The sequence below is a fragment of the Tubulanus polymorphus genome, chromosome 5 (assembly GCF_964204645.1).
Source record: "Tubulanus polymorphus chromosome 5, tnTubPoly1.2, whole genome shotgun sequence".
Lineage (NCBI taxonomy): Eukaryota > Metazoa > Nemertea > Palaeonemertea > Tubulaniformes > Tubulanidae > Tubulanus > Tubulanus polymorphus.
Genome location: NC_134029.1, coordinates 18,318,178 through 18,330,575, shown reverse-complemented (window position 1 = coordinate 18,330,575; position 12,398 = coordinate 18,318,178). Strand labels below are relative to the sequence as shown.

Below are 12,398 nucleotides of genomic sequence, written 5' to 3'. Positions count from 1 at the left end.
CAGACAGGAAATAATGATCTTTCATTTTGATCAAATTGGTACAATATGCTAAAAAGGACTCGGAAATTATTTGAGGCAGTTACGGCTTCCCTAGAGAAATATTGAGGTGAAACATCTGGAAATCAATGCTGTTATACAAAGCCGGGGCAACGTTTACCATACCGGTAATTCTTTATCATTTATAAGAAGAATGGATGGCGGAATACGGTATGTATTGGATACGGATTGACTGGGCTGCAATTGCGCTAATTCCATGTAGTAGTTACGTCATAAGGATTCGAAACCATTTGCGCTTTGAAGATATTTGTTACATCTGCAACAAAAACTGTACAAAAGTGATTGCGCAATATTAACGCTGGCCATTATTATTGAAAGCCACGGACCATGACCGTGATGGGGCGATAGGCGTTGACAGTTTATGGGTGAGTGATTAATCAAACTATATAATTGTCATCATCAGTTAGGGGTGGATCGAGTTACCGAGGATTGCGACTTCAGACGTTGTCGTATGAAGCAATAGGCAGGACTACCATTACTTACAAACCACACACAGGCCAGGGGGAGGCCGGAGGGACTTGTCACAATTGATCACGCAGGGGCTTGAAAACTGGCTTGGATTTTATTTTTATTTCTGGGTTGTTGATAATCTCGCGAGAATGGCGCTAAATTTGAACTGGAAATTTAAAATATCACGGAAATACCTTATGTTGATATTGTTTATTTATTTATCCGCTATAAAGTTCCAATGAACAATTGGTCGTTAAGGATCATTATCAGGCGGGGGTGGTGACGCCTTACTTTGTAGAAAATAACAAGGGATGAAACGGCTTCTACCTCAAATTGATTTTTCTCAAAAACCTCTTGTCTAGCCAAGGCAATCACAAAACTAAGGAAAGTATCAATTTTTGACTTGATGTAGAAAAACTGTAATGTGTTGTTTGATCGACAGCTCACCAGCGCTCAGAAGTTGCTGCGCATGCGCAGTGGTTTCCACCGCATCAATATTGTCACAGCAGGCGTGATATTTTGAATTTATTTGCAGTTCAAATTTAGCGCCATTCTTGCGAGATTATCAACAACTCGGAAATAAAATCCAAGCCAGTTTGCAAGCCCCAGTGTGATTGAATAAAACCAGTATCAAAATGACCAACCCCAGTATCCCTGTAGCCTATAATAAAAAAAACTAGGGACTTTTTTTTCATACAGGGATACTGGGGTTGGTCATTTTGATACTGGTTTTATTCATTCACTATCAACTGTGACAAGTCCTTGTGCTCATCACGATAGCTGGGGATTCAAAATCAACATACAGAATTGACCTTTTTTATAGGCGGTACCTAGGAATCTTTGATTTTCGACCCCCAGCTATCGTGACGAGCCCCTTAGACAGGCACTGGAATATGAGCTCCCGCCAGGGCATGGGACCCTCGACCAACAACTTGGGTGACAATTATTACTTTGAGCAGTACGCAAGATTTGATCCCTAGATCCGCCACTGGTGCCTTCTGAGCGCAAAAGTTTGTCGGACTAGAAAACGGACCTTTTTGATTTAGAAATGTTGCACTAGGTTGAAGAAACTACTAAATTGGAGATTTCCCTCCTTCTTCCTTTACCTCTAACAACAAAGTGTGGGATATAACAATGACTTTTTATCGGGCCCCTGAACCCTCTTTGTAAATGAGGTTCTATTCAAATTACTGAATTGAGGTTCTATTCTGCTGTATTCAATTATTTTCATTCAGAGAGACTATTTTCTCATGGGGGGAGTTTTTCGGATCCCCCTAGGCAAAGCCCCTGCTTCATCAGTAAGGCGGTTAGGGACCTTCACTGATAGCGGGGAGCCCCCAAAATGGGGGCCTGCTTTGGTGGGTTGCCTTTAGAAATCAAGTGAGTGGCAAGTGGATGGATGTGTAGGAGATCATCACAAGTGAGGTCATGATGGATGGATGTGTAGGAGGTCATGACAGATGTGTAGGTCATGATGGATATGTAGGTGATCGTAGGATGCTAATGATTGAATATCTATAATGTGTTGGTAATGAACTAATAATCTTGGCTTGTCATATTTCATCAATTGAGGCATTTTGAAAAATTGACCAGACATATGCGCCATCTGATGATATCATGTAGTACTTTGATACAGCATCAATGATGCATCGTTAGCACGTTACCAGTCACAGGCGCTCAGTTGGTTTTTGATTAGGACTCTCATTCCGGCGTGCCAGGGAATATGTTTTTTCACTTAGAACTATTATTATAGGGGCCTATGTATTTATTGACTTGCTGTTCTGTTGCGAGGTCCCCACGGTGATCTCGAGTAATTTTCCATGGTGGTGGACTCGATCTATGCAGGCTGGCCGGGTTATCCATGTTTTCAAGATCCCACGTTGGTTGGCACTGGCATAACACATACATTCTAAAACGTTGCTACTGAATTCAAAGGCAATGAATCAGAAATTCAGGGTTATACCCGCCTCTGTCATTTATTGGTATTTAGCTAGTTGACAATAGATATGATGGATAGCAATAGATATGATGGATAGATATGGTTGTTATGTACAGCTACTAATACATATTAACAATGGACCTGAATCATAAAGAAGTGAGTTTTTAAACCCTAAAATGACGATTAGGGTTGTTGTAATAATAAGCTTCACAATTGTTTTACAAAGTATTCATAATTTCCTAAATTTGTAGTTACACACACTTAATATGGTTCCAAGTTTGGTGGGCAAGTCTAAAAAGAGGGCTGTTCCAAACTAGTTGTCTATGCTCGTCTAAGATAGAGCATTCTGCAAATACTCGTCGAAGATAGTGATACTATAACATAAAGAGTAAATCAAAAAGTCTGAAAGTTTGAATGTTTGATAAAAACAAATAGAAAGAGCTAACTCTGCTGGCAAGTTTAAATACGTATCAAAGCAAAATTCCTTTTTTGGCAAGTTTATGAAACAACACGTTTTGTCATGATGCAGTTCGTTCCAAAAGTAATTAATTTACGCAGTTTTGGGGAGACCTTAAACATTTGTTTTAATATGATTTGATCTGGAGTCTCTGTACAGTGTTGCCATCTTTGGCAATGTCAGGAACCAAATCTAACTACTACGCAAGTTTATCGAGTAAATGAAACGCATTAATCCATGAAAAATGTGATTATGAATAATCCCACGCTTGAAAACTAAAAGTATGAAGGTATTGACGAATTATTCAGACGGCAATGTTTCGGCTTTTTCCTGAACAGTCGTCATCAAGTAGAATATGATGACGTTTGAAAAATATTGTGGTCCAACACAATTTCAATTCAATTGTGGGATTAATCTCAATCACTTTTCTTTCTTTTTATAAATTTCTTCAATGTAATTTTGTTTGACCTCTATTTCTATCGAAATGGTTTAGAATTTTTGTTTGGAAAATTGATTCCTTGAATATGTACGATTGCCCTTCACTTATGATCAAGGTTGTAGCACACTGTTATTAGGCCTTCAGGACATGTCCTAGGATTTTAGCCTTTTGTGATAAACCACAATTATTTGCAAATCAAGGACTATCACACTAAAAATTACTTAATTACTTAATGGTTGACCTAATGCATTTATGGGAAAGGCCACTTGGCCATATATTCCTATTCTCCGATGTAATGTTCATGAATTGATAATAACCTGATTTTTCACGGTACCGTACCGGGCAGTTTCAAAGCTAAATACACGCATCTACCTTATTTCAAATTTATTACAAATTTGAAAGCTGTTAATAACCAACAAACCTTTCCAGGGTCGCAACGTTCAGTTCAGAATGAGCAGGCGTGTATATCGATGCAATACAGAATGTTAAGTATTCATTTTCAGAATTACTTCATTTAATGCCAAATTGTAGGAAAAATGTTCTCCAATTTTCACCTGAATTTGCCAGAAGTTATAAAATTGCTCCACTGCATGTTTCAAATATGTTCTGAAGGAACACTCCCTGGACCCCGACTACCCCTACGAGGGGCAGATCCAGATGGTATATCCTGATACTTCTTGATAAATGCTTCATTTGTTGCAAGCTTATAGTTTCCCGTTGGTCAGCGGCATGCAAAATGCCTTATGAGCATAGAATTTGATGGCATTTTAGATTAGTCTTCGTACGAGTAACTTTAGAAAATCTACTCATTTTTTTCATGATTTTTTGAAAGGCACTTGATTTGTGAGGGCTGGGGTCCCCTTGAAAACATTCACTTCTGTGAAAACGCAGCCTTCTCCAAAAATATCACTGGCTACGGGCCTGAAAATATTTTACGGACTTGAAATAACCGTCGAAGCAGCCAGCTTTTACATTACAACCCGACTTTATTAGCGGTTTAATAGGTTGATCGGGTTAATGGAGAGTGTGTTGCTTTTAATGACCTTATAATTGATTTGTTTGTTCGATGTAAGACCCGCCGGAGCGAGCACAATATCGACTCTCACTCCCGGCGCATTTCTATTGATGACCATTAATTGCCTCGTATCCGTTGATCCCGGGTACGCGAACGGCGCCGTCTGATTGGCCGGTTTCCCGGCGCGGCTGCGGCGACGAAAATTCCGCGTTCTGCCGTTGATATCGATAAAAACCTAGGTATCGCCTTTGTCGCCCGTAATAACTGAGTCAGAAAAGAATGCCGCGTCGAGATGAATTATGGCCCCTGAGGCGCGCGCGCGCGCGCAATAAAGTCGTTTTTAAAAGCGATGATTGTGTAGAGAGAAATGATTTAGCGTTCATTTCACAGATGACTTTAGTATTATTTGTATCGTCGCCAGCGATTTTCAATTTTCTGTGTTTTTCTTGCATAGACGATTTTTCGAATTTCGAACGCTACGAAATTCGATCGGATAATCGCGCGTTGCGTCGCGTGTGATGATGATGATGTTTGCGATGAGTATTCCGAATTATGTGAATATTGAGTACGCATTAATCGAGTACAGTACGCCGGATTTCAAGGTTCAATCAGGTTCAACGCCGTGATAAAGTTATGATCATGCGATTTGATTCCATTCTTACTAATGATTTATGATCGGTTCATATGCACTGGCATAACCAAATGTGTTTCCCCAAATGGCTCCGTTTTTATTACGGCTCCAAATGGCTCCTGAGTTATAACAAAAACTCAATTTTACATCGCCGTACACCTGGTATAACAAGAAAAATAACTCTAAAAATTTATTGACGCCGTGAAAAATGGCACACATATATCGCTTAATATCATTGACAATAAATAATATAATATGAATGATATGAACTTAATATTAAGGATTGATAAGATTATGTTTCATTTGAATATATCGATAATTGAATTGAATTTGCTGGCGATCAGTCTAGCCCCGATATATTGATGTAGTGCACATCATCACAAAAATAGTTATCAAAATTTATCAAAAATGGAATAAGAGTTATGGAATATATTTGATTACAAAATTCACAATTGTGATTACTATTTTTGGTTTGTCAATATTGATGACATAGTGCACATCGACTTATAGGGAACCCGATGACGATAGTTTATAGACATTATTGTTACAGGTGTTATAGCTTCAAATTACCTAGATGAGGCCACCTTATAGAGACTGATATAGTTTGTGGACGAAAATTATTTTGATTTGTTAATTCATACTTATTTCATCAAAAAGGGGGGTTATTCAATTCATTTTTTTGATGATGTGATCAGTTCGTGCCTCCTTTGATATTAGGGAGATGATATTCCATGACTTGGACCCCCTATACACCTCTAGTACAAATGACCATTACTTTTTTGAACTGATTACTTATGAGTAATTCATTGTAGAGAACATGTTCTCCATTTCGATATCGTATCGCTCATTCATCATTTTGTCATTCGTTGTTATTGAAATATAGATGATTCTGATATTATATCTAGTGCAAACCATTTGTAGAGGGGCCGTATTAGCCTGGTAAAGAATAAGAGTCATTCACCTGATGAATCTACTATACATCAGTAGAGAAAGCTCATACTTCAAATTAACATGTTAGTTAAACTAAGTTAGTTACTTATAGTAGAAACCAGAAAATGGTATCGAAACTCCTATGGAATCAACTTCTAAGCGATCACACGGAGATGATTTGGCCCGGGTCAAATTGGTACAGATCAGGCTCGAGTCAAATTTGGCCAATGCTTAACTAGAGAGCGTGCACACATGCAAACCAGTCACTCCGATACTAAACAATGCTCGAACAAAGCGAAGTGGGTCATATCCAGTACCAGTTGCAATTCAAATGCAATAATTTTTCTTATGCTAAAATTTTGCTCTGGCCTGGTCTGACGTTTTTGGTCTGGCCAAATTTTTTGGCTCGGGGCCCATTTGGCACCCGTGTGAAGAGTTGTTCCGGGCCAAATTTTGCACGGGCTCTAGTACCGTGGGTAGCCTTTCATACAGCATCGCCGCAAAATTATGCCATCAGGCTCCCGAATTCTTCGCACGGATGGAAGAGTTGTCGTCGTCACTGTTCGCTTGACTGTCAATCGACTGCTGCCGGGCACATTTTATAACACGAGCATATTCATATAGATCAAATGAAGTGTCGCTGTATCCGTGCTGAATCTATTACTTTGACGTAACAATCAGTTATATAAGCCGTGCATATTTTATCCAGTAATGTTTGTAATTACGATAAGAACTTCGCTGGATTCTGGAGGACAACATCGACCATCCATTAGCTGTCACTGATTTCCCTCGTGTCCAATAGAAGCGCTAATTACAATGACTAATATTCATATACTTACTTATATCGGCCCCTTAGCCAGTCTGTAATGGGTCGTTAGGTCAATATTTATCAACTTGAGTTCTCTTAAACATCTGCCTAATATTCATTTCGTATGTTCATACTATACGAATACAAGTTTAGACAGGAGTGTATTGAGGGGAGACTTCTGACCATCCTCACTTGGCAGCAATTCGAATCTGGTGGCAGAATGCTAGACTCGGCCATGGCAATAAATCCTGCCGCGCTTGACTGGGTATGCATGTACATGCGCAGGTTTGCTGCAAAAGATTGCATCAGATTGCCCGTTAAGGAATTTTACCAGGATGTAATTTTTACCTGGGGGATATGTATCGAGCAGTGGGATTATTTTACCTGTTACGTACTATGCACCGCCCACTTAGGTGATTTTTTGGCGGCGGTATAGACACAAGGCAGTATGTTGACTAGCCCCCAGACAAAATATAGGTGTTTTGTTCTTTCGAAAAAAAACCTGCCGCATGGACTGTAGGAAACACTTCTTACAAATCAAATCAAAAAAGTTTATTGATCCGTAATGTATACGCATTAACATTCTAGGATGATGAACACAATAGAAAAATGACAACACGTTTGGCTTATTTAGCAAGGCGGTACCTAGTATTCTAATGTTTGGGAGGTTAGAGAAACCCTGAAAACATCTGTTTCCTTCAGTTAAGAAGTAGAGTTTTACGTACCAACTGCAAGTAACAGTGTAACCCTAGTGGGTCTTAAGAGACGGCCGGGGCCTTATTATAGGTTGTTATGGCTCACAACCTGACTAAAGTTAGCAGAGCTTAGTCCATATGTGTCACGACAGCCAACGCCAGAGGTGATTTCGAACTAGGGACTAGGGACCCCAGTCCTCCACCAACTGAGCTAACTGCACAGACCTCAAACATATAAGCCCTAACAAAAACTCAGTTGTGATAAAATGCATGTCAAGTCCCAAGTGTCAATTAAGTCCCAAGTCCCAATCCTACATTAAATTTCCATTGGATACAACAATAATATTTGCAAAGCGGGCACTTTTCCAAAATTTCCTGGGGGACAACTCCCCCCCGCTATGTATGGTGTGTTAAGTACGCGCAGGCGTATTTATTGTATTGCAAGGGAACTAAATATCATCAGTTAACAATTTCATGGGCATTTTAAAATAATTGAAATTCTGAATTCAGCGAATTTAATTTATCGTCTAATTCCGAGCTCGATAACTAATTTACGAAATTTGAACCCGCCCGCGCATGTGGGGCTATCGGGTATCGTATATGATGATATGCGCGCCGTTTTTAATCATTAATGGAGTCGAATTCATTTCCACGCGAACTAATCGGAAATTATTCATAAAATCACGAAGTCATTCGAGCCGTGCATCAATCCATCGGCCATTAATGTAGACGCGGTGTAACGAGCTGTCGCGACGACGACGACGACGTTGACGGAGCTGCCTGTGTGTGTACCGCCACCACCACCGCCGCTGCCACTATCGAGCCGGCCGAGTTATCATCTATTATTTATACATGCCTGCCAGGCTGCCAGAGAGAGGGAAGATGTATTTACTAAACCCTTTGAGATTTGGCGCGGGCGGTGGCGACGACTGTCGACCGTGTATGCGCGCGTTTATGCGGTGTACACGCCGTTGCAGCGATGGCGGTTTATTCATCGTCGTATCTGAGGCGAATAATATTCGAATGCAGACCCCGTGTCGTGTCAAAAGAAAATCCGCACAATGCCGCCGAGTTGCGCCGATGATGATTATTATTCTTCTTTCGTCAGGGGGGTAGGGGGGGGGAAACGCGACGGCAATTTCCTTTGTGTACGGCCGTACGGGGTTTTTGCTTTCCGTTACCCATCAACGGAATCGGTCGCCGTCCATCTATACCAATCACGTTAATGTCGACCGAGGGATGTGCGCTTCGTAGATTCCGCGTTCGTTTGTTCGCGCGAGTGTATAATTCGTTACCGCTGCTGATTCCAAGCGCGTGTGTCTCGTGATAAATGGAAATCAGCGAGGCTCGAAAAAAATGACCCTCGTAAATAATGATGATAGAAAATGCATGTATCTAAAATGATTGCTTGCTGCAAAAATAAAGTGTTTGTATACAATTCATTTATTTGATGACGTTCCTCTTTGGCTTATTAAATTACTCCGTGAATGGAAGCCACGATCACACAAGCGTTTTTGGCCTGTGCTTCATTTGAGCATGGGTCAAATAATTGCGTGTGAATTGCAACTGGTTCCGGGAAGTGACTCACTTCGCTTTGTTTAAGCATTGTTTAGTATCGCGTGAGTGGTTTAAGTGTTAACTCCAATTAGGCACAGGCCAAAATAATTTGACTTGGGTCTGATCTGTGCCATTTCAACCTGAGCCAAATCCTCTCTGTGTGATCATGGCTATAGAGATCGGTAATTAGAAGAGGGATAATTCATTAAGTTATCAAGCTCTATTATACTACTTCAGGGGCGGATCCCAAGGGTATGGTGCAGGGAATGCGCACCCTCTTAAAAATGTCAAGTTGCCCTGAAATTTTACGGGGAAATGATAAATGATACCTAAAAGGTTCGAATTCTTGTTGAAGCTCATTCTTTGCATTGCCTAAAATGAGTTAATGTTTTCCAATGAACTTTCTTACGGGCGGAGGGGGGCCCTTATCGATTATGCAATATGCCCTATTTTGGGGGTGCATCCCTCCCTGAATCAGACTCTAGATCTGCTACTACAACATCTGTTGAACAAGTACCACCATCGGTGTAATAGATATGGTACTTGAATGTATGTTAGCTTTTACAACACCTGCCTTTGAATCAAATATTGATGTCTGAGTTAGAAGAGCTGATATTATTCACAAGAGATTATCGTGTGGGCATTTTATGTTTCCAACCCTATCTAATTTCGAAATAATTTCATATGGAATCAGTTTTATTTAGTCGATGTCCAGTCAAATCTCGAGCCTCGATCACACGGAGACGATTTTGCCCCGGGCTAAATTGGCACGGATCAGACTCAAGCCAAATTTGGCCCATGCCTAAGTAGAGAGCGCGTTCACACGCAAACCTCTCACTCGATACTAAACAATGCTCAAAGCACAGTGGATAATTTCCCGTACCAATTGCAATTCAAACGCGATAATTTGTCTAGTGCTAAAATTTGGCTCGGGCCAAAAATGCTTGTGTGATCGCAGCTTCAGTAAAAAACACTTGTTTTTGATATTTTTTTGGGCATTTTTGATTAGGCGGATTGATTGATTAGATTGATAATCTATATACCATTGGTTACCATATGATGCAATCTATAGCCGAGACAATTTGGCCCGGGCCAAATTGGCACGGATCAAATTTGACCCGGGCCAAAAATGCTTGTGTGATCGCGGCTATTATAATCCCATAGGGACTATTATTCGTATTGCATACCGGGGCAACATTGGTTGCTATCGGGCACAAGTAAAATTTGGCCCATGTCTAATTAGAGTGATACTAAACAACGCTTAGACAAAGTGAAGCAAGTCACTTCCGAAACCAGTTGCAATTCACACGCAATAATTTGACTTGGGTCGAACAGCCACAGGCCTATTTCATACCTGTGTGAACAGTGGTTCCGGCCAAAAGTGTTCATGTGATTGTGGCTATATTAGCTGCGATCACACAGAAAGATTTGACTCAAACGGGATTGTGGGATTGTCATTTAGAAAATCATAGAAGTGAACGGGGATGCTGACTCCTCGAGAATCCGCTAGGCACAGCTAGTAATCTTGTGTTTTGTTCAGCACCCTCACTATTAGTGATAAACAATAGATTTTCTAGACTGGTTGCTGGTCTCTATTCGTAATTAGTGTTTTCCATGATTTGTTTAAGTCTTAAAACTTTACCAAATCTTGATAAGGGCTATCCTTTTAACGCTCGTGCAGAAATATCATCGTAAATATTACCAATAATCTATTGTTTATCGCTAACGGTGAGGGGCGCTAATCAATTTACAAGATCGTGATGACAAATGCATATAGCCGCGATCACACAAGCGTTTTTGGCCTGGAACAACTGTTCACACGGATGCCAAATGAGCCTGAGCCTGTTTAGCCAGACCAAAAACGTTGGACCAGGCCCGGGCCAACTTTTAGCACGGGACAAACGATCGGAGGTTTGAATTGCAACTGGTTCTGGAAGTGACTCGCTTCACTTTGTTTGAGCATTGTTTAGTATTGAGCGAGTGCTCTCCAATAAGGCATGGGCCAAATTTGGCTCGAGCCCGATCTGTGCGGTCTCTGTGTGATCGCGGCTTATGTTGACATCGCAGAGTTTGCGTTCCCATTTGCTTATAGTTCTCATTCTGGTACATCCTACAAATGAACATCTGTGCCACCAGAGGCCTCGTGTCATGATGTGTAAATCTTGTCCTTTTCTCATCATTGAAATAAGGCCATGATCTTGAATTTAGATGATTAATCATTTTCAACTTACAACTCCAACTAGAAAACTGTGAGCTTACATATTTTTGTTTGTATACAAAATGGAGAATGAGTACTGCTGACATGTTTTGACACTGACATGTTTATGGCAGTGATATTACTTAGGAGCATTACTAATTACCTAATCCAATTAATGCAAAAAACTCATCGATGTTGATGCCCTTTTTCACATATCACAATCAGGCTGATTAATCTACGAAAGAATTAAATTTAGCATTATTAAACAATATTATATCCACAAGAAACATTTATTATACACTCACTGATAAAAATCAAAATGAAAATTAAGAAATGTACTGCATGATACTCGTCCCCTCGATGACAACAACGCTTCTATATTCAGTATATAAACTGGAGAACGTTCGTATATTACAAGAATGATATTAAGTGTTTATTGGTATTTCGTTATTAACCACTCCACTTCGCCATCGTCATCGTCGTTATTTTTCTGCCGGGTTCGTGATATTTTCCGCCAATTACGAGCCATTAAGAGTCGTTAAACGCTGTTTATCGTAATGACACCCGACTGCGCTATACGGCTGGTCGCTGGAGTCGACGCTCGCGGTACCGGTTGTGGCTACGACTGACGGCGGCGAGCTATTTACCGACGCTTTTTCGAATTAACGAACGGTGATTGTTACGCGTTAATTGCATCAACGATGATTTAGCGACGACTGAGTGAGTCGTCCTTCGGTGAAAATTGCGCATCCGTTGATTTTCACAGAATGTAACGATAGCACTCTTCATATTGGGGCTGGGTGCGAGAAGTCGTGGATTTCTGTTGAAAGTAAACCACGTGTAAGTCGGATGTTTTGGCATTGAAAGATTTGCCCTGACCGAGAAAACCCTCGACTTCGAGAATTCATGATTTTCAAGGTTTTGAATCGGAAACGAAAACTGCGGCTGCAAGTAGAAACAGCTCAATCTTTCGTGTATCGACTTATCTTACGTTTAAGGAGGGGAGGCCTCTGTATCTAACCTATCGTCCTAGATCATTGTGTTACATCATTGCATCAATAACTGCGGACTAATATGGAAGGCAAAAACCACCAAAATATATGTCATATGTCTTAGTAAAATAATAACAGCTGATGCTATTAATACATCTTTATCGTTTCGACCATAGAAATATTACGAATGAATTTCTGACTTCTGGAATTGAATTGAAATTGAGAAGAAAA

The 12,398-nt window shown here is 40.4% G+C and overlaps 1 protein-coding gene across 2 annotated transcripts in view; it reads left to right on the top strand.

The window, feature by feature from the left end:
- Positions 1-360: 360 nt before the first annotated feature.
- The window catches only part of LOC141904946 (uncharacterized), a 142,896-nt gene continuing 130,858 nt past the window's right edge, over positions 361-12,398 (top strand). For both annotated transcript variants that reach the window (XM_074793584.1, XM_074793582.1), the window contains exon 1: positions 361-422. The gene's annotated coding sequence lies outside the window, so the exon portion shown is untranslated. The remainder of the gene's footprint in view (positions 423-12,398) is intronic.